The sequence below is a fragment of the Macrobrachium nipponense genome, chromosome 2, assembly GCF_015104395.2.
Source record: "Macrobrachium nipponense isolate FS-2020 chromosome 2, ASM1510439v2, whole genome shotgun sequence".
Taxonomy (NCBI): Eukaryota; Metazoa; Arthropoda; class Malacostraca; order Decapoda; family Palaemonidae; genus Macrobrachium; species Macrobrachium nipponense.
Window position 1 is genome coordinate 88,726,334 of NC_087201.1, and position 20,179 is coordinate 88,746,512.

General features: G+C 36.6%; 1 long non-coding RNA gene across 1 annotated transcript in view; it reads right to left on the minus strand.

Annotated features, from left to right (window-relative positions):
• Nucleotides 1-659: 659 nt before the first annotated feature.
• LOC135221480 (uncharacterized) overlaps nucleotides 660-20,179 on the minus strand; it is a 32,248-nt gene continuing 12,728 nt past the window's right edge. Inside the window, exons 2-3 of the long non-coding RNA XR_010315975.1 lie at nucleotides 19,658-19,733; nucleotides 660-1,383 (exon numbers count right to left, since the gene is read on the minus strand). This is a non-coding gene — a long non-coding RNA (uncharacterized LOC135221480). The remainder of the gene's footprint in view (nucleotides 1,384-19,657; nucleotides 19,734-20,179) is intronic.

Consider the following 20,179-nt stretch of genomic DNA (forward strand, 5'->3'; position numbering starts at 1 on the left):
ATATGGGAGAGAGAGAGAGAGAGAGGAGCTAAGGTGTCGGACATTTTCAACACATTTACCGAGTGTTTGGGTATGATCAATGAAGTGTTGCTGCGCTTCTCTTTAGAGCTTCCTATAGTAGAATTTGTAGGAAACGCACTGCAACCGATACTATAAACTTGGCTTACGTGATAAGTTTAAATATCCTGTTATGATGTTCGTGATTCTCTCCAATACCAATAACTAAAATTTTGATCAATTTTAAGTATTGTGTAATGAATATCACCGATAAATAATAACAGACATGGTGGTAAGATAACGCCTTAGACGAAAGTTAAATGGAATCTTAATAAACAAACTTATATTAAAAGTGAGACAGTAATCTTAGTTACAGCGATATAACCTGCTCAGATTTCTTTCCTTTTTCTTTTACTTGTTGCGTGTTTGTGTGGTTGTGTTTGTTGGTGTGGTGTGTGTGTGTGTGTGTGTGTTGTGTGTGTCTTTCTCCAACCTTACCTAATGACTCCTCCCACTGAAAGAATTCCAGAGCTTATTGGTGGAACTCTTGCTAAGAGAGGAAGAGTCCTCCCCCCAATCCCCCTCAGTAAACACTGTTACCATATAATTTTTCGAAGTTGCTCAAGAAGGTGTACCAGGGAAACCTGTGTCCAACTGTACCTTTACAAGAATCTTTTCTCTACCTGCAATGAACATAATGTATGATTTTGCAGAAAGTTTCATGGTGTACCTGTCTGATCTTTCCATAATCTGTGGACTCTCTCCTCCTCCTGTCTTTTGGCTTTCTTTATGTATGCATTTTTGCATGAGCTGTGATCCTTCACTTCCTTAGCCACGAAGTCCACACCAGCTATCAGCACTTCCATCTCTTAGTCTTCCAACACACATGCAGTTTCTGTGATGTTATTTTCTGCACGGAGAGTCTCACAACTGGCAAGATATTCATATGAGGAACCTGAAAGTTTTGAATGTCTTTTTCCCAACCTTCTTGCAAAATATACTACATTCCTTCTTGAAAATTCCTGAAGTAGACTCTGCTGATGCTAGGCTGTCAGTGCTAGATCTGAGGAGCAAAGCACCATGCCCACTGGTACTGCTACATGGTTCACCAGGTAGATCTGGCAGGTTTCTATATGCTGTAAAATTCTTGTAGCACTGTTTTTCATAGAGAAATTAACTGGAAAATGTTTCTGCTAGTCTATTACAGACAGCCAATTATTTTGACCGCTTCTGTGAACTTCGCCCATTTTTTGCACTTACCACCTGGCTCCAATGGTCCTTGTCAAATTTAATCAGCCCTCCTTCTGTGGCACTATTTCTCCCAGACAGCTCTTCTGAGGAATTTTCTCCATGCTTGTGGATTCTAGGATTACTTCATTCTTCCCTCTGAAATAAGGGGAAAAATCTTCAATTTCAGTGTCATAATAGTAATGATTATTCATAGCATACATAATAAAAAAATTAATTCAGGAGTTTGACTTTTTTTATTAGGCCTACATGAAAAAAAAAAAAAAACATAAGCTAAATAAAAATTTAATTTTGAAGCTCTGTGGAGTCTCACCGAGTGTTAATCATGTCACAATGTAACAAGCATTTTTCTTGATAAGAGTAGAAAACAGGTTTATACAGAAAAAACGGTGAGGCTGGTGCAAGTAAGGAGTTGACTTGAAATGTATGGATGGATGGATTATGGAATTTAGGGCATAGCCCAAGCACTGGGACCTATAAGATCATTCAGCACTGAAATGAAAGTATGGCTAGATGGAAAAATGAGAAATGAAATGAAAATGATAAACTGATGACAATCCTGCACTTGAACAGGACTGTACATCAGCAAAGGCCATTTTACTCTCCCCCCAGCATTCCGATCATCCAAAATTTCAGTTTAGAAACACTCCTCAAACCTTACTAACTCAGACAGCCAATAAATGGACCTGGCTCTTGCTCTATTTATCTGGACATTTAAAAGCTGTCTCCAAAATAGTTGGTGGTAATTACCACAGTTTTTTTCTTTTTCTTTTTATTTGCCACAAAGTAAATTTTCTTGCTGGCCCTTGGAGTCAGGCTACAACGTCTCGAGAAGACGAGCGAGTGTTCTCAACAAAGGGCAACCAGACAGATTTCTTCGTCCTTTTAAGAAAATAGCACAGACTAAAAGTACATCCACACGGTCAAACAATGCCCAACGGACAAACACACTGTTACCAATTAACAATGGGAAGCGGAATGGATCGCTTATGACGAGGTGTACCGGACACTGCCCATGTTCGTAGTATCGGAACTAAAGACACTCTGAGAGACGATTTGTATACGATGGTATGGTAGGAAGATAATTACATCTGTCTGTGTGTTCAAAGTTACATGCAAATAAACTCAGAGTCATTTGAATTAAAGCTGCGCAAGAAATAACAGTCATATGGTCTTTAGCCCAGGTTTATAAACAATATTCATGAATATGGTTTCGTTTTTAGCCGACTGGCCACCCCTCAAGTTGAGTGATGTCCGAGCTGCCAAACTCCAAGTAGTGTCTTTTCAGATACAGATGACACGAACTAACATTAATCTCATGTCTATGTGCTCAATAGTAGGCCTGTCCTTGACATTATGCATGTCATTCTTATTACTTTCACAGTGAGCATGTCATTTTTATTACCTTTACATTATGCATGTCATTCTTATTACCTTCACAGTATACATGTCATTTTCATTACCTTTATGTTATGCATGTCATTTTTATTACCTTTACATTATGCATGTTATATTTATTACCTTCACATTATGAATGTATTTTTACCACCTGTCACAAACAAGCGTTGCTTACCTTTAAGTAGAGATCCTTAAGTACATCATAAGTGGTTTGGCACATATCAGGAGTGATTGCAGACAGAAAATGTTTTGATATTCTTGTCCTGCCTGAATTGAAGGGAACTGTAGGAGCACCTGGTGGAAAGGTAGATCAACGCTCCCTCTAGACGTGCTTCAGGTGAAATGCTCTCTCTCTTACAGGTGTCCTGCTTCTTTATTAAAGGTTTTACCTTCTCCAACAAGTCTTAGAAGGTATTTGGGTCCATCCGCATGTAGTTTGTGAAGTCTAGATTCATAACCAATCAGCAATTCATGTTAAATGGTTGCATGGCTTCCCCTTTCACTTTGTTTTCTGCAACTAGTCCTTTCACCATTCTCTTCTTGTCCTCACATTGTACAGCAATTATCATGCTGTTTAGTGCAATCGTCTTGGTTTTGTTTTTTATTTTTTGTGCACCATAGTAGTGATACCACACTAGACGCTAGCAACAACCACCCTGTCGCCCAGGTCCACACACCGATTTGAATACCTGTGGCCAGCAGACATCACCCTTGAACATTTCTGACAGTCTTTGATTTGTGAGCAGAGTAAAAACAGTGGTATATAACCTCATCTGGTATCACTGATTATTACCAGATCTGCTTCCATCTTTTCAACGCTTATGATGTCACCCTTCTTCGCCGATGATATGGTAACAATGTTTGTCCGTCGCACATTGTTCGACCGTGTGGGCGCACCCAAGGTGGGTTAATCAGAATAGTCTGGAGCATATATTTGCTTGTATTAGGCAGATGAGAAGACCACATGATCATCCCAATGCGGTAAATTTCAAGCACGGACTGAAAACATATTTGTAAGGGAAAGTAGCCCTGGTCAGTGAATAAGGTAATGGTATTAAATGCATGAAAATCAAGACTGACTGCCTAACAAATTATTGTGTAAGAGTTCGTCTACACGGGAAAACTGCAGACAAAGAGCGAGAAATTGCTTTAGAAGAATGATTTTACCATATATATGAATAATTATCACATCACTGTTATTCATAAATTATTAGATTATGCTGGGGTCACACATTCACGTATCACGACGGCGTATGCCCACGTATGTGGATCGTGGGCATCATCGCGGTGAAATGACCTTGAACAGCTGGTAAACAGGACATGGGCTAACGGACGTAAAGTCAGCACCGTAAATTGCGCCGCAAATGTATGCGCAAAGAAAGCAAGGTCGAACGTCTACCTGGAACTTCCGCCAATAGTGTAATGTTCTATGTACGTCACCTTCACGTCGTGACCACGCCCACTGTTGTGGGGCTGTAGGGTACAAAATGGCCGGCCTGTAAACAGAGCAGACTGTAAAGTGGTGGAACATGTATGAGAGAATGTAAAAATATTGCATTATGAAAATCCAGGTTGTAAACTCACTTTGGTAGAATTCTGCATGTACTGTAAAATATTGTATATTTTCAACAAATAACAATAATTTAAGTCAGACATTATATATACATACCATTAGCAGTCCCAACACCTTGGGCTTCTTCTGACGGACGATGTGTGGCTTGAGAAGTAGAATATGTTCAATATCCACTTCTCCCTGTCCGTCAGTCGTCCTCCGTGTCGCTGTCATCACTCTGTATCTCATCCAACTCAAGACTCCTGTAGGTGGAAGATGACATTTCCTCGACCTGAGTGTCTGCAGGAGTGGCTGTAGGAGTCTTCTCCGGGTCGAAAGAAGGTCCTGCAAGATGTGACGTTGATGGTCCCTTCCTTGGTCGTTTTAGGAGGTTCGGTATCTTGAAGAGCGTTGTGGAGAGTACTTGGAGGAAACTGCTTTTCTCGGGAGACAGAAACAACAGCTGACCTGAGGGTGGTTGTTGTTGTTGTATTGAGCGCCGACCTGACCTTTTATACCACGCTGCAGCGTTGCCATGTCGTACAGGGTTGTAAATGTGCGAATCAGTTTCCCCGTAGGCTACAGCGCAATTAGGAAGCCCACGTCCTTCGCGGCGGAAAAGAAAAATAACTACGGCGAACAATCCAGGTGACCCTAGCGCTTACCTTGCAGTTAGTCACCGTGGGGTCCCACGTTGCCAATGGCCTGGAGGCTACGTTAAAGGGTTGACAATTTTGGCGTGACCACGCACGACTTGTTTTGAATATTTCAAAACTGGAGCGGGCTACGGCGCCCTAGTGGGCGGAGCTTAGAGCCCGGATGACCCGTCACCGTACATCTACGATTTTACGTATGTTTTATGTTACATTTACGGTTTACTGACGTAAGCTGTTGCCAACTACCAATTTGTTTCCGCTCATGGCGTGGGGCGTTGCGTGCATTGATACGTGAATGTGTGACCTTAGCGTATGTAGATCTTGGACGCACCTACCGGCCCCGTTCACATGGGCGAGTGTAATGCCGGAGGCGCTGATCCAGCAATAAAAGTTTCATGACCTTTCCCTCGCTGCCTGACGTCACATCGAACACAGTTCGATTGTGTGAGTTGAATATAGAATTTAGGCCAAGCACTGGGACCTATGAGGTCATTCAGTGCTGTAATGGAAATTGACAGTAAAAGGTTGGAAAGGTGTAACATAAGAAAAACCTCGCGATTGCACTATGAATCAAGTTAGGAGAGGGGGGAAAAGTAAGAACGAGAACATTCTGAAAGGAGGTACAGTTAAAGGAACGAAAGTGGTTCCAGCTAGGGGCCGAAAGCACGCTGCAAAGAACCGTAAGTAATGGTGCACCGAATGAGGTCCACTGCGGGGAGCTCGACCGTTTGGGCGGGTCTTTCATCATGAAGGCCCAAGTTACAGCCTAAATTCTTCAGAGAAGGAAGGACTCGCTCTTTCGTTTTCCTCCCAAATATTTGAGGAGTTTGTCCTGACAGAGCTTAGACTTGGACCCATTATCAACTTCTTGTATTCAAGGAGGGAACTTTCTTTCGAGCTTAAATTAATTAGTTACCCAGCAAACTTAAGGTGCTGCCAGCGGTCGCTCTGATTCTGAATTTTGTGTTTTTATCCAAGACCAGGGTACGTTAGTCTACCACTTGAAAATTGATTCAAATCTGTATGTTGACATTAACAAATCGGAATCCGTTGAATCACGGGTAAAAATAACGATTATCTCTAGCATCAGATTCAGAAAAAAAGCGCTGTGAAATATTTACGCTCTGGAGATGATAGGCAACTTACATTAATTACACATCTGGATTAATATTTTTCTTCATTTTAGTCCTCCATATTACAGAAAACGTTGAATTCGTAGATTCCGCAATTTTACTCTTTAATAAGCATTTTTCGGTTGGCTAGAAAGTAATCTCAAATCGCTAGTTTTTAGCATCATAAAGTAAAGAGAATATGAACTTGATGCTTTCCAATTCGCTAATATCTTGAGAAAGTTTAGTAGCGAAAGATGGGCTACATACCATCAGCCATGGGTAATAAAATACAGCAGTTGCTCATATATTCATAATATGATCAGATTTATCGAAAGATAGTTCACCAAAATTATTACTATTGGCTTTTTAGGAAAGATTGATACACGGGTTACAATCAAACTGAAAAAAACGGTAAAGGGTCATCCACAAAACTATTAGAAATGCACTCGAATTATTTTAGTTTTAAAATGGATTAATCTAGAAATCCACAACTGTTTATAGTACAATTATTTGCAAATGACCCGTACAGCCAACCTCAAAAGCCAAAATTTGCCACGATTGCCCTTTCATTCCGTGTGAATGATTGAGTCAGGTCAGAGAGATGCACAGCGGATGTTCTCATCTCTGTTTCTCCCGCCACCGAGATAATCAAACGTCCCGAGGTGGTTGCCTTCTACTGCACGTGGACCATAATATATGTAAGAAACTCCCCAAGTTGCATTCTATTTACTATGACGAGACTTAGTCATACTGTTGACATGACCGCCCCAGTTCACCTGTAGCTGCGTCATAATCTTGTATTAAAACTTACAAGTTATTTTATGTTAGGTTGTTGCTCCATTCTTTACACATTGTATATAAAAATTCTTTATGTTGAAACTATGAAAATATCACAAATTTTGAAGTAAATTGTATTTTTCCTAGCTATACAAACCTGAGGTCCTTTTACGATAGTTATTACTTCAGGCTAAGCCTTAAGTAATTCCTATCGCGCAGGGACAATCATTTTTCAGATCCAGCGTTCAACAAGGAGGGAATTTCTCACAGTCACTTTATATTCTTTGTTCGCTTACTTTGGTTTTATGTACTATAGCCCTACACTGGGAGGATTTCCTCTCTGGCGGGCCCTTGTAAGTTTTCAAAATAAGTAGCTTTTTATATTTTATAACTGTCTTTTAGTAGCTCCTGCAGAATAGTGTCCATATTTTTTTTTTATTTGCTTTCTTCTTGTACGACCTTCACTCGACTACAAAGGACTGTCATTTTAATTCACATTTCTATTACCTAATGAGTGCAAGTAAGGGTTTTGCCTTACTACATTAACGAAACTAATTATTACCATGACAGTAAGTTTACGAGTAACGACCGACAATATGAATCCTCCTTCATAAGCAGCACTGTCTAGGGATTTTAATTCGATAACTACTTCAGGGTTGTGTAAGTAAATAACTACATCACAATATTGCAGGGTTTACTTTTTAAATGAGAGCGCGCATTTACCAGACCAAATGAAATTCAGTGTACAGTTGTGAAAGCTATTTATTGATATAGATTAGCTCAAGAATATTTTGGACCCAAGATTAAAAGTTCTTACTTGAAATGTAAAACTGCAAGTTCTTTCTATACTTCAAGTACAAAGTTATGAACAAAGAAAGGATCCAATTTGTGGACATGAACTCCATTACGCAAGATTTTTCGTTCGCTTAAAATTTATTGGTCCAGTAAATTTTTTTTTTTTTTGACGAGTTCTCGTGTATATTTATTTATTTATTTATTATATACACAAAGACGACAGTTACTTGATGAAATAAAAAGTAATTGGTTCAAAAGGTTCGTTTTCTAATGATCCAGAAGCTTATTTTAATTCATAAGGAATATATCTAAGATTAAGACTGGCTGAAACTGACTATATTTGGGCACCATTCTATATAACCTAAGAATTTAACTTTATATTAAATAATGGACTCTTAAATATTGTGACTTTAAAACTTAGTTAAAATTCTGTCAATAATACCGATGATTAACTATACGAGACTGGATTTTAAATACTATTTACATTAAACAACCGCAGATTCAGCTTAATAGATTTAATGAAAAGACTGATCTGTGATAAAAGTATGCTCGATCTCCAAACAATTGTAAAAAAGTAATTTAGCTACAAAAATCGCTGTTTTTGCACAAGAGTATCCTCGGAAAGAAAACGGGATACAGAAAGAAAACTCGATACGGAAAGAAAACCATAGCACTACAAGCAAGTTGAACCACATTTGTGATCACCACGACTATGCTGCATTATCTACCAAGCAACAACCTAGGCCTTCCTATAACCCCGTATCGTATATTTCTATTACGTCGTACTCAACGCCATAAATAGACAGTATTAAAAATCCATTTTGAATTTTATTAGAACTTTATAATTTCAGCCGAATCATACTTAGCATAAATTGAATAGATTTATGCTCACCAAGAAAATTCTTAGTAACCTCTTTTCACCAGTGGAAGCATAAGGGATATAGCATGTTTTTCTAGGTAATTTCATATCCAGAGCAACAAGAGGAAACTAGTAAGTCAATTTACTTTATAGAAAATCGTACGTCAAAGTTAGTCATGTCCCTAGTTTGTACGACATAACTGAATTTGATTCACTTATATTAATCAAAGGAAGAGCATCATTAAGCATAAGATACTGGTGGAAAACATTCTCATTCAAGTAAAAAGGAACAAGTACATAGAATAAAGTTAATAAAATAAATAGCTAAGCAATAAGTATTAAGTTAGGGCCAAGAAAAAGTGGTTCTTTCAATACTCATGTGCAAAATGTCCTCAATCAGAGAGAGAGAGACTTACTAGGAGCAGTCTTCGTCTTCTAAAAACACTCGCTAATTCCCGTAACTGAGATTTTTATAGCCTTCAATTATTTCCACCTAATAAATTAACTCAACTCAATGAAATATCTAAATTAAGCAACCACTGTCAACCCACACTTTACTTTCACAAGATGCATCAGCTCTAGGGCAAAATTCAATCCAAACTTTAATAATGTCCTTTAGAGTTGAAAACAGTTTTCCTCGGCTTAATCATGAAAAATATTCACTTCCATATTTGTCCTGAGTTTAACTATATATAGAAAATGACCGTTATAAAGTTTTACTAGGAGCAGAGAGTTTACACTCCTTAACCATCTTTGAAAACCCCAAATTTAAGGGAATGTACTGTTAATCAAAATATCTACGAGAATATTTATACTATCAATTAGATAAAGTTGCTGGTTTGCAAATCAGATGCTTATATTTGAAAAAAAAAATATACCTTTCGACACAAACCAATTACGCAGACCTATCGAGTAACTGTTGGGAAATTTGTTTGGAAATTATCTTACTGAACGCAAAAGGAAATAGAAATTCCTTACTTTACCAAAAAAATAAAAGTTTAATTTTGCTAAGGAATTTTATTTTGCACAACCACTTATTTTTATTTAATTGTAATAAATCAACTGATAACGACTGAAGAAATTTAATAAACGTATCCAAATTGTAAATATACTTGTAAGAAAAATATTGATTTTACTAAACCTATCGGAAGATATTTTTGCAAACAAGAAAGTCAGTTTTTCATATTGCTGACGTTTTTAAACTCGGTAGACTCAAAAATAAAAATCACTGCCTAACTTATTTATGGAGAACAATTGCTATTCCTGTTAGTTTAACTTACTTTTGGTCTTTTGTATTACCAACCAAACAGGATGAAAATTCTGATACAATACTGTGCACTACCAAACTATTTTCAGGTGGACCACGCACCAAGAATTGCAACTAAATGTACCAAATAACCATGATATTCAACGAAGACTTCAATTATGATCGATTTTCATAGTAAAAATTAGGATATGGCACGATTTTATTTTTTAAACTTGGCAACAGTGTAATTTCAACAGCTGAATAAATGACCAGAACAGCGATTGACAAAAAAGATATTTTTTCAAGTAATTTTACTTTTGCGGACTCTGTCGGAATAAGATAAAAAAAATTCTCAAGATTCAGATAACAGTGGGAACCAAAGTCGACAGAGTAAGTCCAATGACCTAAAATATGCATATTACAACCCAAATAAATCCCTTTAGCTGGACAAAAGTATGTCATGAAAAAAAAAATAATCAAATAAAAATTTGCAAAAATGTAGCTATGTAAAAAATACAAGAAATCACGATTCCGCGACTGATGGTAATACTTAAGAGTGGAATGTTAATGGAAAACGGCAGAATTGACTACAAAAACCTAAATTACTATAGATTTCCGTTCTACTTCTCATTTAGTCCTTTTAGAGAAACTCGCGATGGCTCATTGAGGAAAGTAAAATACGATGAGAAATATTATGCCAATTGACTTTTATATAGCAGTAGACTAACTCCCAATATTCGAGCCAGCAGATCGAAGTTGTGTTAAATACTTTATGAGATCAGAGTAAACTTGTCCAGGACAAAAATGAAAATCTATTAGTTCTTGAGTTATAAAAGACGACGAAAGAGAATAAATGATAAAATAAAGAGACGAATGGCTATTTGGGCTTTAAGAGTATTTTAAGTCTATTATTGGTATCGATGGCACTTTTAAGTTTCATGGAGCTCTCGTCAGTTACGTCAATCAGCAGAGCATTTCGTCACTAATAGTTGAAGTGCGATTTCTTAACATACATACCGCATAACTTGAAAGGAAACGCGCCAATAAAAGTTTTATTAAATAAAGAAATGTTACCTTCAAGGTGAAGTAGTTCAACTGGGATTTTAAGTCGCTCCTGAACCTATTTTACTCTCTACTAAGGCTTTTGGCTGAGCGAGATTAAATTACTAGACGAAAATACGTTTCAGGAGCTCTGTAATTTAAGCACCCCGGCAGCCTTTGGTTGAAGCTTCGAAAATCTCTGGACACCAATTTAACACAAGTTTGTGTTTAAAACCCTATAAATAAATGTGATCACAACCGAGATATCCTTTTCAGATCGCACTTTTAACTGGTTAGACTAATTTGGAATCTATTATGTTTACCCTTTATCGTGAGAGTTACGAGCCAGCTGAAAAATCAAGACTATCTGGAACAGAATTATATGTCAAGAGCTCCATCACATGACGTAGTTACTAATTCATTTAGCCACTGAGCAGATGTGGAGGATTTCTCACCGGTTTTGGGAAAGCAAGGTATTCTCATAATGGCATAATGAGAGTTGCTTGTCAAAGTATGTACAAATGGCGAGCAAGTACAAAAGTTCTATTATCGAAAGACAATACTTATTCAAAAATAAACAATTAAAACCTTACCACATAAAAACAAGATTTTACAAATTTAAGCTATCGCAGAAAAAAAAATTACAATGAAATAAAAAAGAACTAAATAAATTTTCAGTATGCGAATCCAATGGTAGTTGAAATTTACAAGTGAATTGTCGTTGAACAAAATATGACTGAGTAATGTATATGCGCATAATTCAAGGTACTGCAGCTTCAGAAAAATGTAAGTTACAAATTACAAAAATGTAAAGGCCAAGCAGCTTCAGAAAAATGTAGCTTAAAAATTACAAATGTGATGGCCCAACACTTCAGAGAACCATTTTTCAAAAAACCTAAAAAGTCCTCCAGATAAATTTTCCATGGAAGGAACCTAACTTTTAATTGGTACCATCACAATCTATCAAAGAAAAAAATCCACGTTGGCCAACAACTAAATATAGATTTTTGACGCAAGCTTTTTATTTGGTCCTAACTGAAATGAAGCGTGCTCATGACAATTATTAATAATTATTATGTATTATTAATAATTATTATGTATTATTAATAATTATTATACATTATTAATAATTATGTATTAATAATGATCATTTATTATTGGTAATAATTATTATTTACTATTATTTATAATTATATTATCTATTATTTATTAATAAATGTATTATTATTAATAAAAGATTGTTATTTATTAATAAATTATTATAGTTACACTTTTTACTTTTTACTAGTTACTCTTTTTTACTTTTTACTAGTTACTCTTTTTACTTTTACTTTGTGGATGATGATGATGATGATGATGATGATGATGATTATTATTATTTCGGGTGCCTATGAAAAGATCAACTGGAAATAAGTTATGAACCGTTCAAAACTGTAATTTATTGCCTCAAGGGTTAAGTACTCTCAAAGTTACATTGTCCACTTACTTGCAGCAATTTTATTACGAAGTTCCAAGACAAATCGGTCTACAATTCCCATGACTATAAATTTTAAACTGCAAAATCAATTTTCACAATCACCTTGAAGCTGTAGACAGGAACGAAAGTACGCTCAATTAAGTAACCTATAACGATTGAAGAATCAAGATAAAGTTAAGAGTTTTTACGACAGCTGAAATCCATTGCTGACGTATGCCAATATCTAAAAATTTCTTATGACAGTTTAGAGCGTGTCAGAAGTAAAATTCCACAATTGCTTAGAAATGTCAACATCCAATCCCTTTTAGGGCTGTACAAATTTTGGAAAACGCTATACCAACTACTCCAGTCATCTCCAAATTCTTAATTTTTGCAACAGTACCTTGCACTATGCATAAGTAAATGGTAGTATTTCTTAACATTAATATTCCATATGAAATCCCGATTGTATGGGCCTCAATAAAATAATTCAAATGTGATTAGTACAATTTTAAGAGTGTAAACGACCTGGTGAGAAAATTTGAGCGTACCCAGGTTCAATTTGAAAATTTTTTAGTAGGTGGCCACGAGTATCAGAACTAAAACGAAAGAGGGGTTAGAACAAAAGTCAAGATCTCTGTAAAATTTTAGAAGCTTAATGAACAGTGTGATACTCTTACGGTAGTTTGACAAATGATTACATTCTTCGCGGGTACCTTTACTGTTCTTTACTTTTTTTATCAACCTTAAAGCCATTGAACATCATAATGTTCATTATGGAAGTCTGCCAGATCAACATGATCGTCATTCTATAAAACCCAGAAGTTGAAAGCTTATAAAATTATATGCTTTATTCCTACCTCAAACTGTCAAGAGCGAAGGAGGATATTACTATCATTGCGAATGATAATCTCTGACCAAATTACTTGAAAACCTGTATATATTTGAAACAAAACTTATATCAGCTGAATACGAAGAGCAACAGAGAACTTGAACGACCAACACGATTTATGGTACGAATTGCTACAGTAATCCTTATTCTAGTTTTTAATCACATTACATACGAACTTGATTTGTGTAATCGAAAAGACGTGATGGACAATGGTAGTAATCTTATACTTTAACGTGTAAAGGCGGCTTTTAGGAAACGTTTATAGTAGCAAGAAAAAAAAAAGAACCTTTAGCCTGAAAGAAATAGGAACTGACTAATTTCATAGTTTTCACACCAGGTTAAATAGGTTCATACAACAGACTTTTTAAGTTCAGGCCCATCAGTCACATATATGATTGACAAGTGACAATTTTCTCAGGTTTACAATCTTTGTCCCATACATGGATGGTGTCAGTCACCTCCCTCATGTCTTATGTACTGCATGAGAGAGAGAGAGAGAGAGAGAGAGAGAGAGAGAGAGAGAGAGAGAGAGAGAGAGAGAGAGAGAGAGAGAGAGAGAGACTTATGGCTGGAAGAGTAAAAATCCCCACGTGATGAAAGGATTTGTTAAGAACAAAAACTTGGTTACAAAACAGTTATCACAAGACCATCTATTAGACATCTGCCTGTTCAGTTTAGGCGATAAGCCAAGATCCTGAACGTCCCAGTGTTAATGTATACTTACATTAGGGATTCTACAGAGTCAGGAACCATGGCTCTGGTTAACTCAGGTTCGTTCATAGCAAGACAAAACCAATTTATTGTAAGCCCACTGGAAAGACATCAGTGCCCTTATTATCCTCTTTAGTCAATTGCACCACTTCCGCATAATACACACTCCATTGCTGGCCTGAACTCCACGAGGTCAAAAACCTATCAGGAGCAGCATATGCCCTAACACCCACCTCTCACCTCCTTAGCTTAATCCTGTTTTTTTACCATGTGGTAAAACTATCTAGAATTCCAGAGAGACTGACCCACCTTAAAAACACACACTTCATTATTAGTAATAACAGGTCAGGCGACTACCCATGGCAATTCTCATAAGCAGTGACAGATAGATATACCTGGATGCAACACCTGTTGACTTTGAGGCCTTGACAAGTAACTAAAGGTATGACGAAACGCACTGAATGGAATTCACAAAACACTAGCAAAGCATAATCACACTTGGTGAAAACACATGAAATTATAAATACCATGAAATTATAAGACTTCAAAGCCCAATTAATTAGTCAGCAGTAACGCTAAACTTTCAAAACCTCCACTAAAGAGAGACCTGTAAAATTTTCAATTATCCACTAACACTGAAAGACCGGAATGAAGCCAGCATAGCAAAAGAGCTAAATCCCCATTATGAAATAGAAGTTAATTACTCGGATACATGTACTTTATAGAGCCAAGAATCGTTACTGGTGACTGGCCAGCATCGATGACCAGTTAAATGAATAAACTTGTTCACTTCATGATCAACAATCACTTCATGATCAATAATTTAAAAAAAGGATTGAAAGAGATGATTAAAAACAGAAAAGGGCTTATTTGCATATTGATTCTGCAGTGAAGCAGAAATAGTGAACATGGCTGTTAACTCCTAGCACAAGTTTACAAAATGTTAGAGAAAGGGAGGCACAACTGAAGACTACCATCACCTGGAACATTAGGGAAACGAAGGATTAAGTATATACTATATGATTAATATGGTGGTGATGAAACAAATATATACTAAGTCTAATAATTCTCTAGTCAACCCTTTTCACTTACTCCCTACCAATTGGTTCATTTTTGCAGTACATTATTAAGATGCAAACTCACAAAGTTCAAACGGTGACATGCAGAGGATATACGACATAACTATGCTCTTAGAAAATTGAGATCATGAGGATTAATCAACCCTTAATTGCATGAATACCTAACTTTTAAGTATAAGTTCTGAATATATTGTATAAACCCAACTATCTGAATATGTAAATCTAATACCAACAAATCTGAGACATCTTTAATTACTAAACCTAGGGTTTGCAAAGTGATTCTTGTTCTGATATGCGCGGTCATTATAGATATCATACCATCCAAACAACTAACTGATCCAAAGGACTTTAATACTGAAATTGATCTGGTGGCATTTAGCTCCGTGGATTTGATTAAGTATTCAAGGTCACATTTTACTATGCAATAAACAGAGAAACTGACAACTGCAGGAGGCCATGAAAGGTTCTTCCTAAGAAACCTTCGTTATAGAATTTCAAAAATTAGACTGAAATTGTGAACTCTTGAATAGATTCCTTTTTCTAAAGCTGGAGGGGGTCATAGTATAACTACAGTTCAGGTATTTTACAACGTTTGACAAGTGCTACTTACAAGAAGCAATAATGAATGATAATGAATGATATGGACGCTAGATATGAAGCGGGAATATGGTGGTAATGTCGTAGTGGCAGTCAGTGTTGAGTGGTAAGAATTTAAAGTCATAGTCCTGTGGCAGAATGGAATTTTTGGTTCTAGACCCTACTTATCATAAAACAACTGGGTGCAGGAGCAGCACCCTTGGGGAAAAATTTTTATTGCCATTATTTAAAATGGCCACCATTGCATATCAGGGAATATTAGTTTTCAACCAAATCTTAATTTCTGTTTAACACAGAAAATTGAATTTTGACAAAATTAATGTTTTTGTTTAAAGAAGTGTAAAAAGTGTACTATCAGATGTTGTAATGCTCTGTTTGTTTATATTCTGGGCTTTTCTCAGGAAAAATCATTAGCCCTTTGGTTGCTGGCGTTGAGATATCTCGACCCGCAATACCAGTATCGAAGTCGCGAAGGTCAACATATACTTCCACCACTGTGAAAAATAAAAGTTAACCCTGCAAATGATGAATTCATTTTCTTTCCTTTACATCGTGTGGAAATAAAAACAATATCTCACCATATAGTGGTGGAACAACTAAACGTGAATGTCAACCAACACACATGGATTCTCACCTGGTCTACTGCCTACGCACCATGTGTCATTATTATTCAACGTTTACATACTTGTAGAATAATGTATTGCTGGTGTTGCACCTGCTATATGGCCTCCATATAGTAGGTGCAAAGCTAAAGAAAGGAGTTATGTCGTTATATGATATAGATATGCACCAAACAGTTACAACAGACAAGGAGGGTGCATCAAAAGATTCAGAATAACCCGGTCACCTGCATGCCTTGTCGGTGGCCGGAAATAGAGCCACAGGAAAACAAGTCACAATTTTGTCTAGGAAAGAAAGTCATAGGAGGAAAAAATCACGTTAATTAATAGTGGCCTGTAATAAAGTCATAGGGAAAAATTGGGAATATTTCTTGGGGAGCCATCATCTTTTATGATATTTAGTCTTTTGTTTGTTTTTATGGTAATCCCAACGAGCTTGTACTAAACACGCCGTAAAGGTGGTTACATAGTGTGCTAAAAAAAAATCCCCAATGGGCTTGTGCTAAACATACCTCACAGGTGGATACTTGGATACATACCGGGTTAAACCCTTGAGGGTCACTATCTAGGAAAGATTAAGGTGACTGTTCATACCTGTGATTTTTTTTTTTTTACCTGGCTCCTTGCCAACATTGTCACTGGAAGGATATCACCTAAATCTGTTAATGTTGATAAGTCTGTCCAACTGGGAGAAGAGTTGATGAGGAGTTATGAAGAAGGTTGGCCTAAAAATCCCTCACAAAAAGAGTGGTAACCATGTCTGTATCTAGGAAGAAGATCGGTGTTGATGTTAAAGTATGTGACACATCACTGATCTACTCCAGGGTACTATGTTTACAGAAAGTTCGAGAAACTGATATGGAGGATAGTCTGGGACATGAACTTCCCAGTGTTCAGCATCAATGTTTGATGAATCTGGCAAGATGTGTCTCACAAAATCTAATTCTATTTTGAAGACAAAACTTCAAGTTAAGGTTAAGTTCACAAATCGTAAATCTGTTCCTCCAGATGCTATAGTTCTAGATGGATGTGCTGTTCTGTGGATAGTCCACTGGCCTTCCCATGGACTTGTTCATGACTATAAAAATGATGGTAGAGCACATTATGTAGTCACCTTCAGAATGTCGATATATATTTAATCTTTGATAAATACTATGCTAACAGCATGAAGGAAACTACTCAAGACATCACGAGCTAGAAATAGAGCCAGCCGACAACAAAAGCTGACCATGGTAACAACACTCCCATCTCAAAAGGTTTGTCTCACTGTTACAGAGAAGCAGCAGCTTCAGTTAATCAGTCCTATCTGTGAATATTTTTGAGAGATGAATGGCCTATTAAATCAAAGCAGAAGACTGATGGTAGGTACTGTATCTGAACCAACCCCAACTGTACCTAACTCATTCCAACAGAGATCTGCAATGCGTAAGGAAGAGACCTTATCTTCGTTCAACACAGATGTGGTCATCATCCAGCAGGTCATTCATCGGGCTAGTTCTGGTAAACACAGTATATGTGTCATTGCTGATGACAGTGATGCGTTTGTTTTGCTACTTCATTACTACAAAACTTAACTCGCATTCAATCTGGTTATGACTGATTCAAGTTCAGGAAGAAAATGTGTAGACAATGGCCACAGTTGAGAAACACAACAATATCTTAGATATAGCTGCTCATGTGCTTTCAGGATGTGACAGTGTCTTGTTTGTGGGGAATTGGGAAAGAAACAGTTCTAAAGGTCAAGTCTCAATGTACAGCATCCATAGCATCATGTTACGGATTTCCAAATAAATCTGATATAACATCTCTTCGATACATGGTTTGGAGAAACTAGATGGCCAATCACAAGCGCAATTCTGCTCCAATCTGAGGGTACCTACTGCCTCCTACTAAAGAAGCTTTTGAGCAGCATTTGTATAGAGCCCACCTGCAAGAATTGGAGATGTGCCTTTGAAGCTAACCCACCTGTACTTAATCCTGTCCATTATGGCTTGCCTTCAGACGGATCACCTGTTACTCTATCAGTATTAAAATGATTAAATGTGTATGCGCATCATTACACTGTTGTTCCACTGCATGCTGTGGCTACTCCAGTACTTGTATTTCATGTTCTAACTTGTGTCCCTGCCACGCAGTGGGGGAATGTAAAAATCCTCGCTCAATTTCTGCCTCCAGGGAAGAAAAATATGACGAATATGTTTAAGGCGGTGCTGCTGATACAGGCAGAGTTGAGGTGGATTCATTCGAAAGTGAATGGACATAAAATTGTAAAATTATTCTTGTATATTCATAGTACTTTATCGTATCTTAAATTTAATATATGAACAGTTGTATAATATAATGTTATGGATCTTTGACCTCATATGAGATTTTGAAAAATATTGGCTTTATACTTGACAAAGATTTGTGATATTTGACCTCATTAATTATAATATAATCTAAAAGTAATGAAAATATGATAATTTGGATTCCACTATTGTATTCCTTATCTACCAAAACATACTTTTTGTTGCCAAATTCAAGTCTCTATATCAGGTAGAAGCACGAGGCTAGTTAAATTTAGGTTTTCTCATAGCCACCAGCCGCCGTTTTGAATTTTCTTAATAAAAATTTTTCCCCAAAGGTGCAAGTATTGCACCCGGTTGTTATATCTAAGTAGGTTTGAATCTACCAGAAAAAAAAAAAAAAAAACTGTTATGTGACAAAACAAGGTTTAGTGATTTTCCACTGGACTATCATGGTTTCTTCTCTTTTAACGAGTTTAGTTCCCATCCTGAAAAGGATAAATAACCTATCTAAAGTTCAAACGAGTAAAACTTGAGTAACACATTTAGCAAAACCTAAGTTCAATTTACCAATATTCAAAGCGTGGCTCAACTTTCGTGACTGGCTATCTGCAACGTTTTTCTTGAAAATTGATTTTAACTTCTAGCCAGGGATACTTTTACAACTAGTTTGTGTCAGTTGAAAATCAGAAAAATTTATTCTAAACATTTCTTGAATTATATGGGTGGTGAAGTATCACCCTGTAAATTTTACATACAGACTCTCTACTGTTCGGTCTTAAAACCCTCTAGTTTTAAAAGTATTTCTTTGGCAAGAACCATCAAATTCGACATTTAAGGGCCACTGTAGTTCTTGGATAATCTTCATCATCAAAAAACCGCCAATGGCCCCAAATTGAAAATATCTGCGACTGATTTATCAGCAGATGTTCGTCATTGTGAACCTAGAAAATAAAGCACGTATTCCCAAAGACTTTAAAGTTTTGTATAAGCTGTTAAGGCTAAATTTACAAAATTTAAAAAATTTAGTAGAATCAAAATGTTAAAATGGGCCAAGATTTATGTAGCCGCATTTTCAAGAAGAAACAGAAGCATCTTTAAATAACAGGTATGAGAAATATTAGTTATTCACACAAACTAATCACGTACAATCAGATGCACTAAGATCAAATGATAGCAGAAGGACCTCACAAATAAACCTAGTTAGTTAACAGGTAAACATTTCCATTCTAAAGATTAAAGTAAAGCCACTGATAATCAAGAATACTAAAGCTCCATTGAAAAGTCACTTATAACAAATTTGACTGCCTATTTCTAAATCAGAATTAAGACTTACCTTAGCTAATTTCACAAGAAATGCAGCATCATTGTAGCTCCTTGTGTTTGATCTCCCATCAGAAATTCAGGTAAACCTGAAAATACAAATTTTTAAACCTCTTCATACTTGCAGTCTAAATCTTATATGTAAATATTTCATTGCTTGTTTTACAGTTAACCTGTTACTAGTTTGTTGGAACATAAAGGACAACTTTCGTATGGTTTTGATAAGGTACAATATTAGTATTTGCTGTTGAGTGACTTGGTAATAAAGTTCAAAAAAAAAATATTGTTGGCTGGTCCCTGGCACTCCTGATAATCGTTATATCAATCAGCTTTCACTAGTAGCAGTCTATAGTTATAGACTGTTATTGTCCCACTTGCTGATTAAAGTTCCACGTTGGCCGAGTGCATTTCGCGCTCGGCTACCAATCCGGTGGTCCGAAGTTCGACTCTCGGCTCGGCCAACGCGGAACCAGAGAATATTTCTGGTGATAGAAATTCATTTCTCGATACAATGTAGTTCGGATCCCACAAGAAG